The following is a 15558-nucleotide window of genomic DNA, read 5'->3' on the forward strand; positions in this document are numbered from 1 at the left end:
AGAACAGAGAGAGTGGCAGGTGGGACCTTCTGACACCCACTAGGCCCCAGGCACCTGCCTAGGTTGCCTTGCAGAGAATCCTGCACTGCAATACACCTCTCCATTCAGGCCCCTTTCACACCGGAGTGGTGCGGTGTGGTAATTTTACTGCACCCCACTGAAGGCCAATGAAAGTCTATGGGGACTGTCACACAGTGGCGGTACGGCGTGATGCAACGAAAGTGACTTTTCGCTGCACCCCCGATGCTCGGAGAGACCTATGTTACCGCGGGGTGCTGTGGCGAGGTGTGGCGGACCGGAAGTTGTGTAAGTCTATGGCACTGCATGTCAATGTGAAAACCCGACGCATGTTTTATGCATCGCGCATGCATGGAAGCATGTTTTGTGCAATATGCTTCCGCGCACGTGATCGCATCATCCACAGGAAGCGAGTGACACTTCCTGCTCGGCCGGCTGCCAGAGTGGGATTAGCGCGTACTAACATGGTAACCCCTGAAGGCCTGTTTTTGGTGGTGCAGCCCCCAGGCCGTGCCGCTACCGCCAATCCGCAGGCTCAGGCCTTTTGCACACTGCAAGCGATTCCGATTCAGTTTCCGCTTTTTAAACAGTTTTTACCTCCGATTCCGATTTGCAGTGTGCAAGGAGCAAACTGCAAATCTGAATCGGAAGTAAAAACAGATTAAAAAGCGGAATCTGAATCGCTTGCAGTGTGCAAGAAGCCTGAAGCCGCTCTCTGGTGTCCTGGAAATAGTGGGAGCATATGTAGGTAACCTCTCATGCTACAGCAAAGTCCCCGTTATCCGGAAACTCAGGCAAGCGGAGGTCTCAGCTAACCAGCATGCCTGAGGGGTGACGGGGACTGCGTTTTTGGGGTGTTTGCAGCCTTTTAAAGGGTTATATATAGCTGGGGCTTCCTCCAGCCCCATGCGCACGGATTCCTCACACACCGCCGTCCTCAGGCTTCTGTATGTACCGGGTCCCGTCATTTCGGCCAGTCGCAGTCAGTGTGATGCAAGGGAAGTGCGCTCTTTACGTATCTCTCCAGCAGCCATAGAGAGCGCACTTCTCTTGCGCAGACTGGCTGCACCTGCCCGAAGTTACGGGACCAGGAACCTGCGCAGGAGAAGGCAGAGGACGGCAGCGTGGGAGCGATCTGTGCACATGGGGCTGGAGGAAGCCCCAGGTATGTATAACAGCTTTTATATAGGCTCAGCTCTGGTACACTTTAAGGACTCACTGAGCCTCCAGCGATGTCTTGTAGCCTTGCACTTGCTTGTGGCGTGTCACATGACCTGATCTGAGTCAGGTGACTTCCTCTTGCTCCTAGCGGAGAGCCGCTAGAAACTAGAGGAAGGCTGCAAGATCTCACTGGAGGCTCGGTAAGTATTTGGGGGGGGGGGGGGGGTGAGGTTTGTGCTTTTAGGCCTTGTTCACATAAGTCGCCAGCGCTATCGCAAGTGCTGAGCGATTTATTGAGCTTCTTTAAGCGCTTTTCCCTGCACTTTGCACTTAGAGAAGTGCTTTTGTAAGCGCTTCTGCTGAGTGATTAGTTTTTTCACTTCCTGAATCCTGATGTCAGGAAGAGAACTCTTTCCCCCGGAAAAGAATAAATACAATGTATTTATTCATAAAAGCGCTGGGGAAATGGCTATACAAAGCGCTTTTCAAGCGCTTAGCGATTTCCCTATACCTTCCATTGAGCCAAATGCTTAGAAAATGGTACAGGCATGTGAACAACCTCATAGGAAAACATTGCACAAGCGTTTTTAGGGTGATTTCTAAAATCGACAGCGCTCATAGTGTGAATAAACCTGCTTTTGCTAGCGTTTTGCTATGGCGATTTTGCGCGATTAACACAAATAATCGCCACACCTGGCGATTTTTTTCGCAATCACGTTTAGCGCTTCTATAGCACTGAAATGCGGTCACCGGGAAATCGCCTGAAAATGTTGCAGGCTACACGTTTGCGTTTAGCGGTTTTGGGCGATTTGTGATGATTAGCCCAAATCACCCAAGTAAGAACGGGCCCATAGGGTTTCATTACACTAGAGTTTTCAAAAGTGCCGAAATCGCCGGCAAAACGCTGAAGTGTGAATGGGCCCTTAGAGAGGCTGGCCAGCAGCATGCACTGGAAATGGCCAAAGTTGGCTATTAATGGACAACTGTGGCGAGAGGGATATGGAGGCTGCCATATTTATATTTCCTATTAAGCAATACCAGTTGCCTGGCAGTCCTGCTGATCCTCTGCCTCTAATACTAAGCATGTAGCAGATCAGGTGACTGAAGTCAGACTGGATTAGCTGCAAGCATGTTTCAAGTGTGATTCAGACAATACTGCAGCCAGAGAAATCAGCAGGGCTGCCAGGCAACTGTTATTGTTTAACAGGAAATAAACATGGCTGTCTCCATATCCCTCTCACTTCAGTTCTTCAAGGGGAACTGAAGTAAGAGGTATACGGAGGCTGCCATATTTATTTCCTTTTAACCCTCCTGGCGGTTTGATTATTTCCGCCAGGAGGCAGCGCTGCAGTTTTGTTTTTTTTTTAAATCATGTAGCGAGCCTAGGGCTCGCTACATGATAGCCGCTGCTCAGCCTTTGGCGATCTCCGATCAGGAAATCCCGTTCAAAGGGATTTCCTGGAGGGCGGGATGATGTCACCGACGTCGTGACGTCATTGGGAGTCCCGGGCCACCCCTCGGCGCTGCCTGGCACTGATTGGCCAGGCAGCACACGGGGTCTGAGGGGGGGGGCGCGCGGCGCGACGGATAGCGGCGATCGAGCGCAGGGCGGCGGCGATCGGTGTGCTGACGCAGATAGCAAAGTGCTAGCTGCGTCCAGCAAAAAAAAAATTAAGTGAATCGGCCCAGTAGGGCCTGAGAAAACCTCCTGCGCGGCTTACCCCGAACTACGTTCGGGGTTACCGCCAGGAAGGTTAATCAATACCAGTTGCCTGGCAGCCCTGCTGGTCTATTTCTCTGTAGTAGTGTGGCAGCACGGTGGCGTAGTGATTAGCGCTCTTGCCTTACAGCGCTGGGTCCCCGGTTCGAATCCCAGCCAGGTCAACATCTGCAAGGAGTTTGTATGTTCTCCCCGTGTCTGCGTGGGTTTCCTCCGGGTACTCGGGTTTCCTCCCTTATCCCAAAAACATACAGATACGTTAATTGGCTTCCCTCTAAAAATTGGCCCTAGACTAAAAATATACATGTACTACACAATACATACATAGGCATATGACTATGTTAGGGACTAGATTGTGAGCTCCTTTGAGGAACAGTTAGTGACAAGACAATATACTCTGTACAGCACTGGGGAAGATGTTGGCGTTATATAAATACGAAATAATAATAATAATAATACTAAAGTAGTATCTGAATAACACCAGAAACAAGCATGCAGCTAGTCTTGTCAGATCTGACTTAAAGAGACACTGAAGCGAAAAAAAAAATGATGATATTATGATTTGTACAGCTAAGAAATAAAACATTAAAGATCAGATACATCAGTCTAATTGTTTCCAGTACAGGAAGAGTTAAGAAACTCTAGTTGTTATCTCTATGCAAAAAAGCCCTTAAGCTCTACGACTTTCAAAGTCGTGGAGAGGGCTGTTATCTGACTTTTATTATCTCAACTGTTACTAAACAAATTCCTTTTTCTCTGACAGAGGAGAGGTCATTAGTTCACAGACTGCTCTGAAAGAATCATTTTGAATGCTGAGTGTTGTGTAATCTGCACATATTAGAGAATGATGTAATGTTAGAAAACACACTATATACCTGAAAATAAAAATATGAGAATATTTTCTTTGCTGCTAATCTTCTAGTAATTATTCATAGTACACAACCAATTCATTATATCATATTTTTTTTTTCGCTTCAGTGTCTCTTTAAGGCTTCTTGCACACCAAGACGTTGCATTAGGTGCCACGTTAAGGTCGCATAACGTGCACCTAACACAACGTATGGTGCTGCAAGAGCCGACGGTAGAGTGAGCCGCGTTAGGCGGCTCGAGTCCTATAATGTCTCCCAGAGTGGCGCTGATTGGCCAGCGGGTCCACGTGATGCGGAGCGAGACACTCCGCATCACGTGGTCCCGCCGGCCAATCAGCGCCCGCCAGTGCAGTGAATATTAAGTAGCCATGTGCGCGGCTACTGTAGCTGGCTCTCCCCGCCTCCTCTCCGCCCCCCACTGCGCATGTGCAAACAGTCTAACGCGGCTATAGCCGCTCCAACGCCGTAGCATGCTGCACTTTGCACAGAACGTGCAGCGTTACATGTAACGCAACGTGGGCTGTGTGAACAGCCCACTTGTGTTACATTGCTGTGGGTTGGGGGAGCGTTACAGGCGCACTAACGTGCGCCTGTAACGTCTTGGTGTGTAAGCAGCCTTAAAGTCTGAAACACCTGATCTGCTGCTTGCTTGTTCAGGGGCTATGGCTAATAGTATTAGAGGCAGAGGATCAGCAGGGCTGCCAGGCAACTGGTATTGCTTAAAAGGAAATAAACATGGCAGCCTCCATATACCTCTCTCTTCAGTTGTACTTTGGGGCTTGTTCACAGCCAGAGTGCTTTTCGTTTTTTGAAAAGCGCTGGCGATTTTTTAAAAAAGGGCTTTAAAAGCACTTGAGCAATGTTCCTCAATGAGAGTGTTCTCACATGAGCGATGAGCGTTCTTACCATTTGCAAACGAGGCTCCCGCACCATTTCCTGAGTGTTGGGGCCTCAATACAAATTATAGGGAAATCACAAAGCGCTTAATAAAGCACTTTGAAAAGCGATTTGCCCAGCGCTTTTTAAAATAAATACATTGTCTTTATTAAGTTCCAGGTCAAAGAGTTCACTTCCTGACTAATGCCAGGGAAAAAAAATCACTTAAAGTGCTTAGAAAAGCGCAAATCACTCTGAAAAGCAAAGGGAAAAGCGCTCACAAAAGTGCTTGCACTGGCGATTTCCAATGTGAACTAGGCCTAAAGCCGCATCTACACGAGTAGTTTCGGACACGATGTTCCTTATCAATCCGCACCGCCGATTCCCTGCTCGCTCCCCGCGAGGGGACAATGGCAGGGAATCGAGCGGAAGATAAGCGGCGCCGGCGGGGACGCGGCGGGCACACGGAAGAGGCGATCCGGCGGCTAATCGAGCCGCCGGATCGCTGCAACATCTCATAGTGTAGACTGGGCACTTTTCCCCATCAGCTAGAGGTAAATGCCAGGCACATGACCATGAGCTCTGAGGTGACAACAATTGTCATTCAATTAGCATTGATAAGACTGGGGCAGCAGGTATTCTGTAACAATAGGCTGAATTCCTGGGTGGAAGGATAGGCTGCTGGGGTCCGGCTGATATGCAGATTCTAGGAGGCTGCTAACAATCCCTGGGCACTGGAGATGAATGGATCTGTTTAGCATCTGCTAATGACTGAAGGCTTTGCACATATCCCAGTGAATGGAGAGAGAGACATTCCCAGGAGGGGGCGGGTCTCTGATATGCAGGACACAAGGCTGGACTCCTCTCCATGTAATATGCTAATTCCCAATGTCAGATCTGACAAGATAGCCTCAGGTTCCCCCAGCTGTGCAGACCCCTCACCAGCAGGATAATGGAGACTAGAACAGCCTAAAGGTGGCCATACACTGGTCGATGTGCCATTAGATCGACCAGCTGACAGATCCCTATCTGATCGAATCTGATCAGAGAGGGATCGTATGGCTGCCTTTTTACTGCAAACAGATTGTGAATCGATTTCAGCCTGAAACCGATTCACCATCTGCTGAGCTACTCCTGCCGCCTGTCCCCCCCCCCCCCCCCCCCCCCCCGTATACATTACCTGAGGCTGGCTCCCGGGCATCTTCTCCGCGCTGCACGGCTCTGTTCCGGCTCCATCCCGGCGCTTCCTGTGTTACTCCGTGACCAGGAAGTTAATTCATAGTCTGAGATCTGCAGATCCTCATACACACCTTGTTTAACAGACTTAATCTGCAGATCAGATCCACCAGGATGGATTTTCAGATCTGCAGTTGATTGCGAGATATGCAGATGAAGTCTGTTAAACAAGGTGTGTATGAGGATCTGCAGATCTCAGACTATGAATGCATTTTGCAGGAATGGATCTTTTGCAGGAAGAGATCTTTTGCAGATACTGATCTGTTGCATGTGTACAGCATCTTTGTGTGCAGCATCTTGCAAAGATTTTATCTGATGTGAAGTTCAGCTCCATAGAATAGACTGTGTAGGTGTGGCTCTCATACTACATGGAAGGGGGTAAGATTTCTGTCTGATGGGGAGTGCAGCTCCATAGAATAGACTGTGTAGGTGTGGCTCTCATACTACATGGAGGGGGTAAGATTTCTGTCTGATGGGGAGTGCAGCTCCATAGAATAGACTGTGTAGGTGTGGCTCTCATACTACATGGAAGGGGGTAAGATTTCTGTCTGATGGGGAGTTCAGCTCCATAGAATAGACTGTGTAGGTGTGGCTCTCATACTACATGGAAGGGGGTAAGATTTCTGTCTGATGGGGAGTTCAGCTCCATAGAATAGACTGTGTAGAGTATGGCTCTCATACTACATGGAAGGGGGTAAGATCTCTATCTGATGGGGAGTGCAGCTCCATAGAATAGACTGTGTGGGTGTGGCTCTCATACTACATGGAAGGGGGTAAGATTTCTGTCTGATGGGGAGTGCAGCTCCATAGAATAGACTGTGTGGGTGTGGCTCTCATCCTACATGGAAGGGGGTAAGATTTCTGTCTGATGGGGAGTGCAGCTCCATAGAATAGACTGTGTAGGTGTGGCTCTCATACTACATGGAAGGGGGTAAGATTTCTGTCTGATGGGGAGTTCAGCTCCATAGAATAGACTGTGTAGGTGTGGCTCTCATACTACATGGAAGGGGGTAAGATTTCTGTCTGATGGGGAGTTCAGCTCCATAGAATAGACTGTGTATGTGTGGCTCTCATACTACATGGAAGGGTGGTAAGATTTCTGTCTGATGGGGAGTTCAGCTCCATAGAATAGACTGTGTAGGTATGGCTCTCATACTGCATGGAAGGGGGTAAGATTTCTGTCTGATGGGGAGTGCAGCTCCATAGAATAGACTGTGTAGGTGTGGCTCTCATACTGCATGGAAGGGGGTAAGATTTCTGTCTGATGGGGAGTGCAGCTCCATAGAATAGACTGTGTAGGTGTGGCTCTCATACTGCATGGAAGGGGGTAAGATTTCTGTCTGATGGGGAGTGCAGCTCCATAGAATAGACTGTGTAGGTGTGGCTCTCATACTGCATGGAAGGGGGTAAGATTTCTGTCTGATGGGGAGTGCAGCTCCATAGAATAGACTGTGTAGGTGTGGCTCTCATACTACATGGAAGGGGGTAAGATCTCTGTCTGATGGGGAGTGCAGCTCCATAGAATAGACTGTGTAGGTGTGGCTCTCATACTACATGGAAGGGGGTAAGATTTCTGTCTGATGGGGAGTGCAGCTCCATAGAATAGACTGTGTAGGTGTGGCTCTCATACTACATGGAAGGGGGTAAGATCTCTGTCTGATGGGGAGTTCAGCTCCATAGAATAGACTGTGTAGGTGTGGCTCTCATACTACATGGAAGGGGGTAAGATTTCTGTCTGATGGGGAGTGCAGCTCCATAGAATAGACTGTGTAGGTGTGGCTCTCATACTACATGGAAGGGGGTAAGATTTCTGTCTGATGGGGAGTTCAGCTCCATAGAATAGACTGTGTAGGTGTGGCTCTCATACTACATGGAAGGGTGGTAAGATTTCTGTCTGATGGGGAGTTCAGCTCCATAGAATAGACTGTGTAGGTGTGGCTCTCATACTGCATGGAAGGGGGTAAGATTTCTGTCTGATGGGGAGTTCAGCTCCATAGAATAGACTGTGTAGGTGTGGCTCTCATACTGCATGGAAGGGGGTAAGATTTCTGTCTGATGGGGAGTGCAGCTCCATAGAATAGACTGTGTAGGTGTGGCTCTCATACTACATGGAAGGGGGTAAGATCTCTGTCTGATGGGGAGTGCAGCTCCATAGAATAGACTGTGTAGGTATGGCTCTCATACTACATGGAAGGGGGTAAGATTTCTGTCTGATGGGGAGTGCAGCTCCATAGAATAGACTGTGTAGGTATGGCTCTCATACTACATGGAAGGGGGTAAGATTTCTGTCTGATGGGGAGCTCAGCTCCATAGAATAGACTGTGTAGGTGTGGCTCTCATACTACATGGAAGGGGGTAAGATTTCTGTCTGATGGGGAGCTCAGCTCCATAGAATAGACTGTGTAGGTGTGGCTCTCATACTACATGGAAGGGGGTAAGATTTCTGTCTGATGGGGAGCTCAGCTCCATAGAATAGACTGTGTAGGTGTGGCTCTCATACTACATGGAAGGGGGTAAGATTTCTGTCTGATGGGGAGCGCAGCTCCATAGAATAGACTGTGTAGGTGTGGCTCTCATACTACATGGAAGGGGGTAAGATCTCTGTCTGATGGGGAGTTCAGCTCCATAGAATAGACTGTGTAGGTGTGGCTCTCATACTACATGGAAGGGGGTAAGATCTCTATCTGATGGGGAGTGCAGCTCCATAGAATAGACTGTAGGTGTGGCTCTCATACTACATGGAAGGGGGTAAGATCTCTATCTGATGGGGAGTGCAGCTCCATAGAATAGACTGTGTAGGTGTGGCTCTCATACTACATGGAAGGGGGTAAGATTTCTGTCTGATGGGGAGTGCAGCTCCATAGAATAGACTGTGTAGGTGTGGCTCTCATACTACATGGAAGGGGGTAAGATTTCTGTCTGATGGGGAGTTCAGCTCCATAGAATAGACTGTGTAGGTGTGGCTCTCATACTACATGGAAGGGGGTAAGATCTCTGACTGATGGGGAGTGCAGCTCCATAGAATAGACTGTGTAGGTATGGCTCTCATACTACATGGAGGGGGTAAGATTTCTGTCTGATGGGGAGTGCAGCTCCATAGAATAGACTGTGTAGGTGTGGCTCTCATACTACATGGAAGGGGGTAAGATTTCTGTCTGATGGGGAGTGCAGCTCCATAGAATAGACTGTGTAGGTGTGGCTCTCATACTACATGGAAGGGGGTAAAATTGGTCTGTGATCTTGCCTTTTCCAAAGACTTTTATCTCAAGTGTGTATGCAGCATAAGCCCCATCTACACAATACAATTTTTTTGTGCGATTTGATTGAATTCGATCGATTAAATCTGACATGTCCGATCGGGATTCAATTAGATTTGTAGTGTGTTCGATTTGCCATTGTTTTGCAATGACATTTGACCACACTATCGAATCAAATCCCGATCGGACATTTCGGATTTAATCGATCAATCGAATTCAATCCAATCAAATAACAAATTGTATCCTGTATATAGATAGGGCTTTAAGCTCAATTTACACAATACAATTCCACATGCGATTGATCGAATTCGATCGGATCGATTAAATCCGACATGTCCGATCGGGATTTGATGGATAGTGTGGTTGATTTTGCATTGATAACTAACCAAAATCGATCACACTATCGATCGAATCCCGATCGGACATGTTGGATTTAATCGATCCAATTGAATTAGATCGCACATGGAATTGTATCATGTAGATGAGGCTTAAGGCCTGGAGCCCACTACAAATGGCTAGCATTTTTAATTAGCGTTTTGTAAGCGATTTCCATGAGTGTTTTCCAGCGATTTTTGGGAGCGATTTTAGAAAGTGTAAGGTTTTTGCTAGCGATTTGCAATTAGCGTTTTTAATTCTGTGTTAGGCCTAGTGCACACCAAAATCCGCTAGCAGATCCGCAAAATGCTAGCAGATTTTGAAACGCTTTTTCTTTTTTTCTGTAGCGTTTCAGCTAGCATTTTGCGTTTTTGTGAAGAGTTTTTGGTGTAGTAGATGTCATATATTGTTACAGTAAAGGTAGCCATACACTGGTCGATGTGCCATTAGATCGACCAGCTGACAGATCCCTATCTGATCGAATCTGATCAGAGAGGGATCGTATGGCTGCCTTTACTGCAAACAGATTGTGAATCAATTTCAGCCTGAAACCGATTCACCATCTGCTGAGCTGCTCCTGCCGCCTGTCCCCCCCCCCCTCTCCCCCCCCGTATACATTACCTGATGCTGGCTCCCGGGCATCTTCTCCGCATTGCACGGCTCTGTTCCGGCTCCATCCCGGCGCTTCCTGTGTTACTCCGTGACCAGGAAGTTCAAATAGAGCGCCCTCTATTTGAACTTCCTGGTCACTGCAGTGACACAGGAAGCGCCGGGATGGATGGAGCCGGAACAGAGCCGTGCAGCGCGGAGAAGACGCCCAGGAGCCAGCCTCAGGTAATGTATACTTGATCGGATCGGCCGCCGCTAGCGACGCGCACTTTACCCGCGGGCGATCGAGGGTAATTTCCCGCACGGCGCGATCGACGGACCGATCCGATTTCGGGAGGAAATCGGATCGGCGGCTGCGTTTACCGCAAACGATTGGCAGCAGATTCGATCCCAGGATCGAATCTGCTGTCGAAACGGCCGGGAATCGAGCCAGTGTATGGCCTGCTTAAAGCTGTTACTGAACAGCTTCTGTAACAAAAAACGCCTGGCAAACCGCTCTGATGTGCCGTTTTTCAGAGCGGTTTGCGGTTTTCCTATACTTAACATTGAGGCAGAAACGCATCCACAATCCAAAAAATGCCTCACCCCGGGAGTATGCGTTTCTGCAAAACGCCTGCCGCTCTGGTGTGCACCAGCCCATTGATATACATTGACCAAGCGGATCCGCAGCCGCAAACATCTGCAGAAACGCTGATAAAGCTGCTCGGTGTGCACCAGCCCTTACAGTTTGCAGTAATTTAGAATCGCACACAGATCCCTATGTGTAGAGATTCAGGAGTGATTTGCCAGCACTTCAATACTTCACATTGAAGCAAAACGCTCCCAATGCTGCATGTCCTGCGATTGTGATCTTGCTTATCGCAATCGGTACTGTGTAATTTGTTACATTTATTTACATTGGCAGAGCGTTCAGGGAAATCGCTGGAGATTTAAAGCGCTCCCTAAATGTTTAAAAGAGCGCTCTAGTGGTGGGTGCTAGATCCATGGCATGGCTCCCAACTGTCCCTTTTTCGGAGGGACAGTCCCTCTTTGGGAGCCCTGTCCCTCTTTCCTCCTCATTTGTCCCTCTTTCAGGACCTTGTCCCTTTTTCTATGTAAATATATATATTTCTCTACTAAATAATGTGTTTGATTCACTCTAAATTTTATTCCCATCTTTTAAGTTGATATATTACTAATTTTATCCACTTAATTCTATCTGGACACCTATTTCTGTCCAGATAGTCTGCACTGCTCCGGTCGCCTTCCATTAGCCCAGAGATCAATAAATGGAAACAAAGTTCCCATTCATCGATCTAATGCTGGGAATACACCATACAATTTTCTGTTAGATTAAAGGTCCGTACACACGCCGGACTGCAGGCAACGACGGGTCCGTCGTCACCTCCCGCTGGGCGGGTGTTCAGCAGACAGTCTGGCGTGTGTACAATCTGTTGGCTTACTGATACGCCTGGCGGATTACTCAGAAACAGCCCTATCAGTCTGCAGACAGACTGTACACAAGCCAGACTGTCGCTGGAACGCCCACCCAGCAGGAGGTGGCGACGGACCCGTCGTTGCCTCCAGTCCGGCGTGTGTACGGACCTTTACCTGCCAGATAGATAAAGTTCAACATGTTGGAAATGTATCTATCTTACCATCTATCTGCCGAGCAATTAGACATTGTTGTACTCAGCAGGAGATAACCAGAAGGCAATGCACCAGAGATAATGACCAGACTCTACAGAAAATAATCTAATTATGCATTCTAATGCTGGGCATACACGGGTCGATTAGCCGCCAGATTGACACCCGCCGCGTCCCCGCGGGCGCTTCCTTATCTTCCGCTCATTTCCCCGCTATTGTCCGCCCGCGGAGATAGAACAGGGAATCGATCCAGCGAGTCATCGGACCTGTCGGAAATTATCAATCGAGCCATCAGCGGCTCGATTGATAAGGAAAAAAAAATGCCGTGTATGCCCAGCATAAGGCTGGGTTCACATTTGCGTTAGCAGTCAGGATTTTCTGGACCGGATCCGGAACGTATACTGTACAAACGGAAGTTTGGCAATCCAATGATAATCTATGGATGCGTACATACTCGTCCGTTCCACGCGGACCGGATCCGGACTCCGGACACTTTTCCAACTTGCTCTATTTTTCACGTACGTCGGATCCGGCCGCCACACCCGGACCGGATCCTGACTGCATCATCCGCACAGCTGAACCAATGAGAAACGGAAAGGAGGAAACATACTAGCTATAAAAAATCTGGACGTTCTACCCACTTCCTATGCGTTTTCTGTGGTCATAGCGGCCATTTTGGATGGTACATGGGCCCAGAGTTTGAGGAGTGGAGCAGCAGTGACTTGTGGCTGGAGATATTTGGCAGCATGTCGGAGGAAGAGGTGAGGCCCTACACACCTGAGGACCTGATTCTACAGGTGCAGCAGCTACCTGCCTGGTGCACCCACCATCTCCTGCGAGGAGCACGCCTTCTTCCCACATAGTATAGGGAAAAATCAAAAAGGAGACAATTCCCAAGTAAAATGAGTACAAAAACACTGGATCCATGGTCCAAACTACAGTCTCTATATCCAAGGGTGGTCTCCACACGTCAGGCTGTCTCCAACAATGACCCCAGGGCTTCTGCAGACCTCCCAGACCCCAAGAATTTATATAGTCTGTATCTCTTTAAAAAACGGATCCGGATATCAACCTAATCACCTACTGATGAAAGAACGGATGCAAACAGAACGGATCCGGACCGGATCCTGAGTGCAACCGTACGCATCCGGTCCGGATGCGTACGGAACGGATCTGGACATCCGTTCTGTTTTTTTGCAAAAACGCAAGTGTGAACGGGGCCTAAGAGAAAAATCTAACAGAAGAATCTAACAGAAAATCGTATGGTGTATTCCCAGCATAAGTCCCCGTATGAAAGACCGACACCGTCAAAGAGACGGCTCCTTCTTTCACAAATCTCCTGCTGCCCCATCTTCGCATGACTTCTGCTTTGCATAGTAATACTATGCATGCAGAAGTGAGCTGTGAGGGCATCTTGTGGCCAAATAGTAGAATTACATCTGGAAATGAAAATTTCCAGATAATGACTTTTTTTTACTTTTAAAATTAGTCCCTTACCTCCCACACTCCCCAATAGCTACACAACATTTTTTTTGTAAAAAAAAAAAAAAATCTACAATTAAAAAAAAAAAAAAAAAATAAAATACACAAATAGTTACCTTAGGGACTGAACTTTTTTAATATGTATGTGGTAAGGAATATTAGTTATTTTTTTAAATTATGGGCTAAACTGAAAAAAATGCACCTTTATTTCCAAATAAAATATTGTTGCCATACATTGTGATAGGGACATAATTTAAACGTTGTAATAACCGGGACAAATGGGGAAATAAAAGACGGGCTTTAATTGCGGTAGCATGTATTATTTCAAAACTATAATGGCCGAAAACTGTGAAATAATGAATTTATTCCATTTTTTTTAATCTTCCTGTTAAAATAGATATAGGATAAAATAATTCTTAGCAAAATGTTCCCCCAAAGAAAGCCTAAATGGTGGCGGAAAAAACAAGATATAGATCATTTCAGTGTGATAAGTAGTGATAAAGTTATTGGCGGATGAATGGGAGGTGAAACACTGAGGCCTGGAACCCACTACAAATCGCAAAACGCTATCGCAATCGCTATCGTTTTTATTCAGAGTTTTGTAAGCGATTTCATGAGCGTTTTCTGGCGCTTTTGGGAGAGATTTTAAACAGTGTTAGCTTTTTGCCAGCGATTGTGTAGCGATTTGCGATTTTTAATTCTGATTGGCCGGTTCAATGTATCAGAATTTTATTACAGCTTGCAATCGCACTCAATTCGCTATATGTAGCGATTCATGAGTAATTTGCCAGCGCTTCAATACTTTACATTGAACGCTCCCAAAATGCTGCATGTCCTGCGAATGCGATTTTCTGAATCGCAATCGCTCCAGTAGAAGTTGCCCCATCCATTTACATTAGCTGAGCGTTTTGGGAAAACGCAAGCGTTTTCAAACGCTCCCGAAATTCTCACTAAAATGCCCTCGTGGGTTCCAGCCCTGCAGGCTGAAGTGGTTACAATGTTAATATGAAGGAAAATGCACCAGGATAGAAAGGACCAGTGTGGTTTGAATTATAAAACAACCTATTTTTCTTATGAAATCTTTATGGTATGCGTGACTAGGGGGTGTGGTGGTGGCGTGGCTTAACTGTCCCTTTTTCTCATCTAAAAAGTTAGGAGGTATGCCATGGGAGGGGATACATCTATCAATAATGGGCAGATTAGACCAAGAGACAGATCGAATCTGGTAAGAGAGATCTGTCAGCTGCCCATACACCAAAGACCAACCCCAGATCAATTTCATGTTGAAATCAATCCGGAATCGGCCTTGTGCGTCGTATTCCCTGCCTCAATGTGCCCCCCTCAGTGGATTATACGTTACCTGCCCGTGTCCACCGCTGGCTCTGTCCTTGGTCCATACACGGGCCCCACGTGATTGCCGGCGTACACATAGGTGCATGTGGGACATCACATAATAATAATTTGTATGTGTAGTACTGCTTCACTTGTTATCTATGCAAAAGAGCTTCTCTGAGGTCTCTGACCCAACTTTGGGTCGGCTACAGTGCTGTTTTCTGAAGCACTTATCTCAACCTGTTTCTTGTTTGCTTAATGGACAACTGAAGTGAGAAGAATATGGAGGCTTCCATATTTATTTCCTTTTATGCAATACCAGTTGCCTGGCAGCCTTGCGGTATATTTGGCTTCAGTAGTATCTGAATAACACCAGAAACAAGCATTCAGCTAATTTTGTCAGATCCAACAATGTCAGATCTGTCAGGTGTCTGACAATAATGTCAGAGACATCTGATCTGCTGCATGCTTATTCAGGGGCTATGGCAAAAAGGATTAGAGGCAGAGGATCCGCTGGATAGCCAGGAAACTGGTATTGCTTAAAATGAAATAAATATGGCAGCTTACATATACCTCTCTCTACAGTTCTCCTTTAAAGAGACTCCGCAACAAAATGTTCAGCCCTATTTCTTCTATCCTATAAGTTCCTATACCTGTTCTAATGTGCTCTGTCTAACTGCAGCCTTTCATAGTTGCACTGTCTCTGTAGTCTAACTTCTTTCCTTTGTCAGGCTTTGTCATCACAGAGAGGAATGCACTGCCTCTGCTGTGATAGGGAGAAGTTATGCATGCCCTCTGCAGGCTCTCTGTGTCTCTGCTCTCTCTGTTTCAGCTTGTCATGCTGAGAAACTGTGAGAATCCCTGACAGGAGTGCAGATAATTAACAGGTAATAAAAACTTGTAGTATACTGTAACATGATATAGATAGATAGATAGATAGATAGATAGATACACTTCCTGGTTAGCGGCCATGTTTTTTGATAGTAAACACTAGCTA

The sequence above is a fragment of the Hyperolius riggenbachi genome, chromosome 3 (assembly GCF_040937935.1).
Source record: "Hyperolius riggenbachi isolate aHypRig1 chromosome 3, aHypRig1.pri, whole genome shotgun sequence".
In the NCBI taxonomy this organism is placed as follows: Eukaryota; Metazoa; Chordata; class Amphibia; order Anura; family Hyperoliidae; genus Hyperolius; species Hyperolius riggenbachi.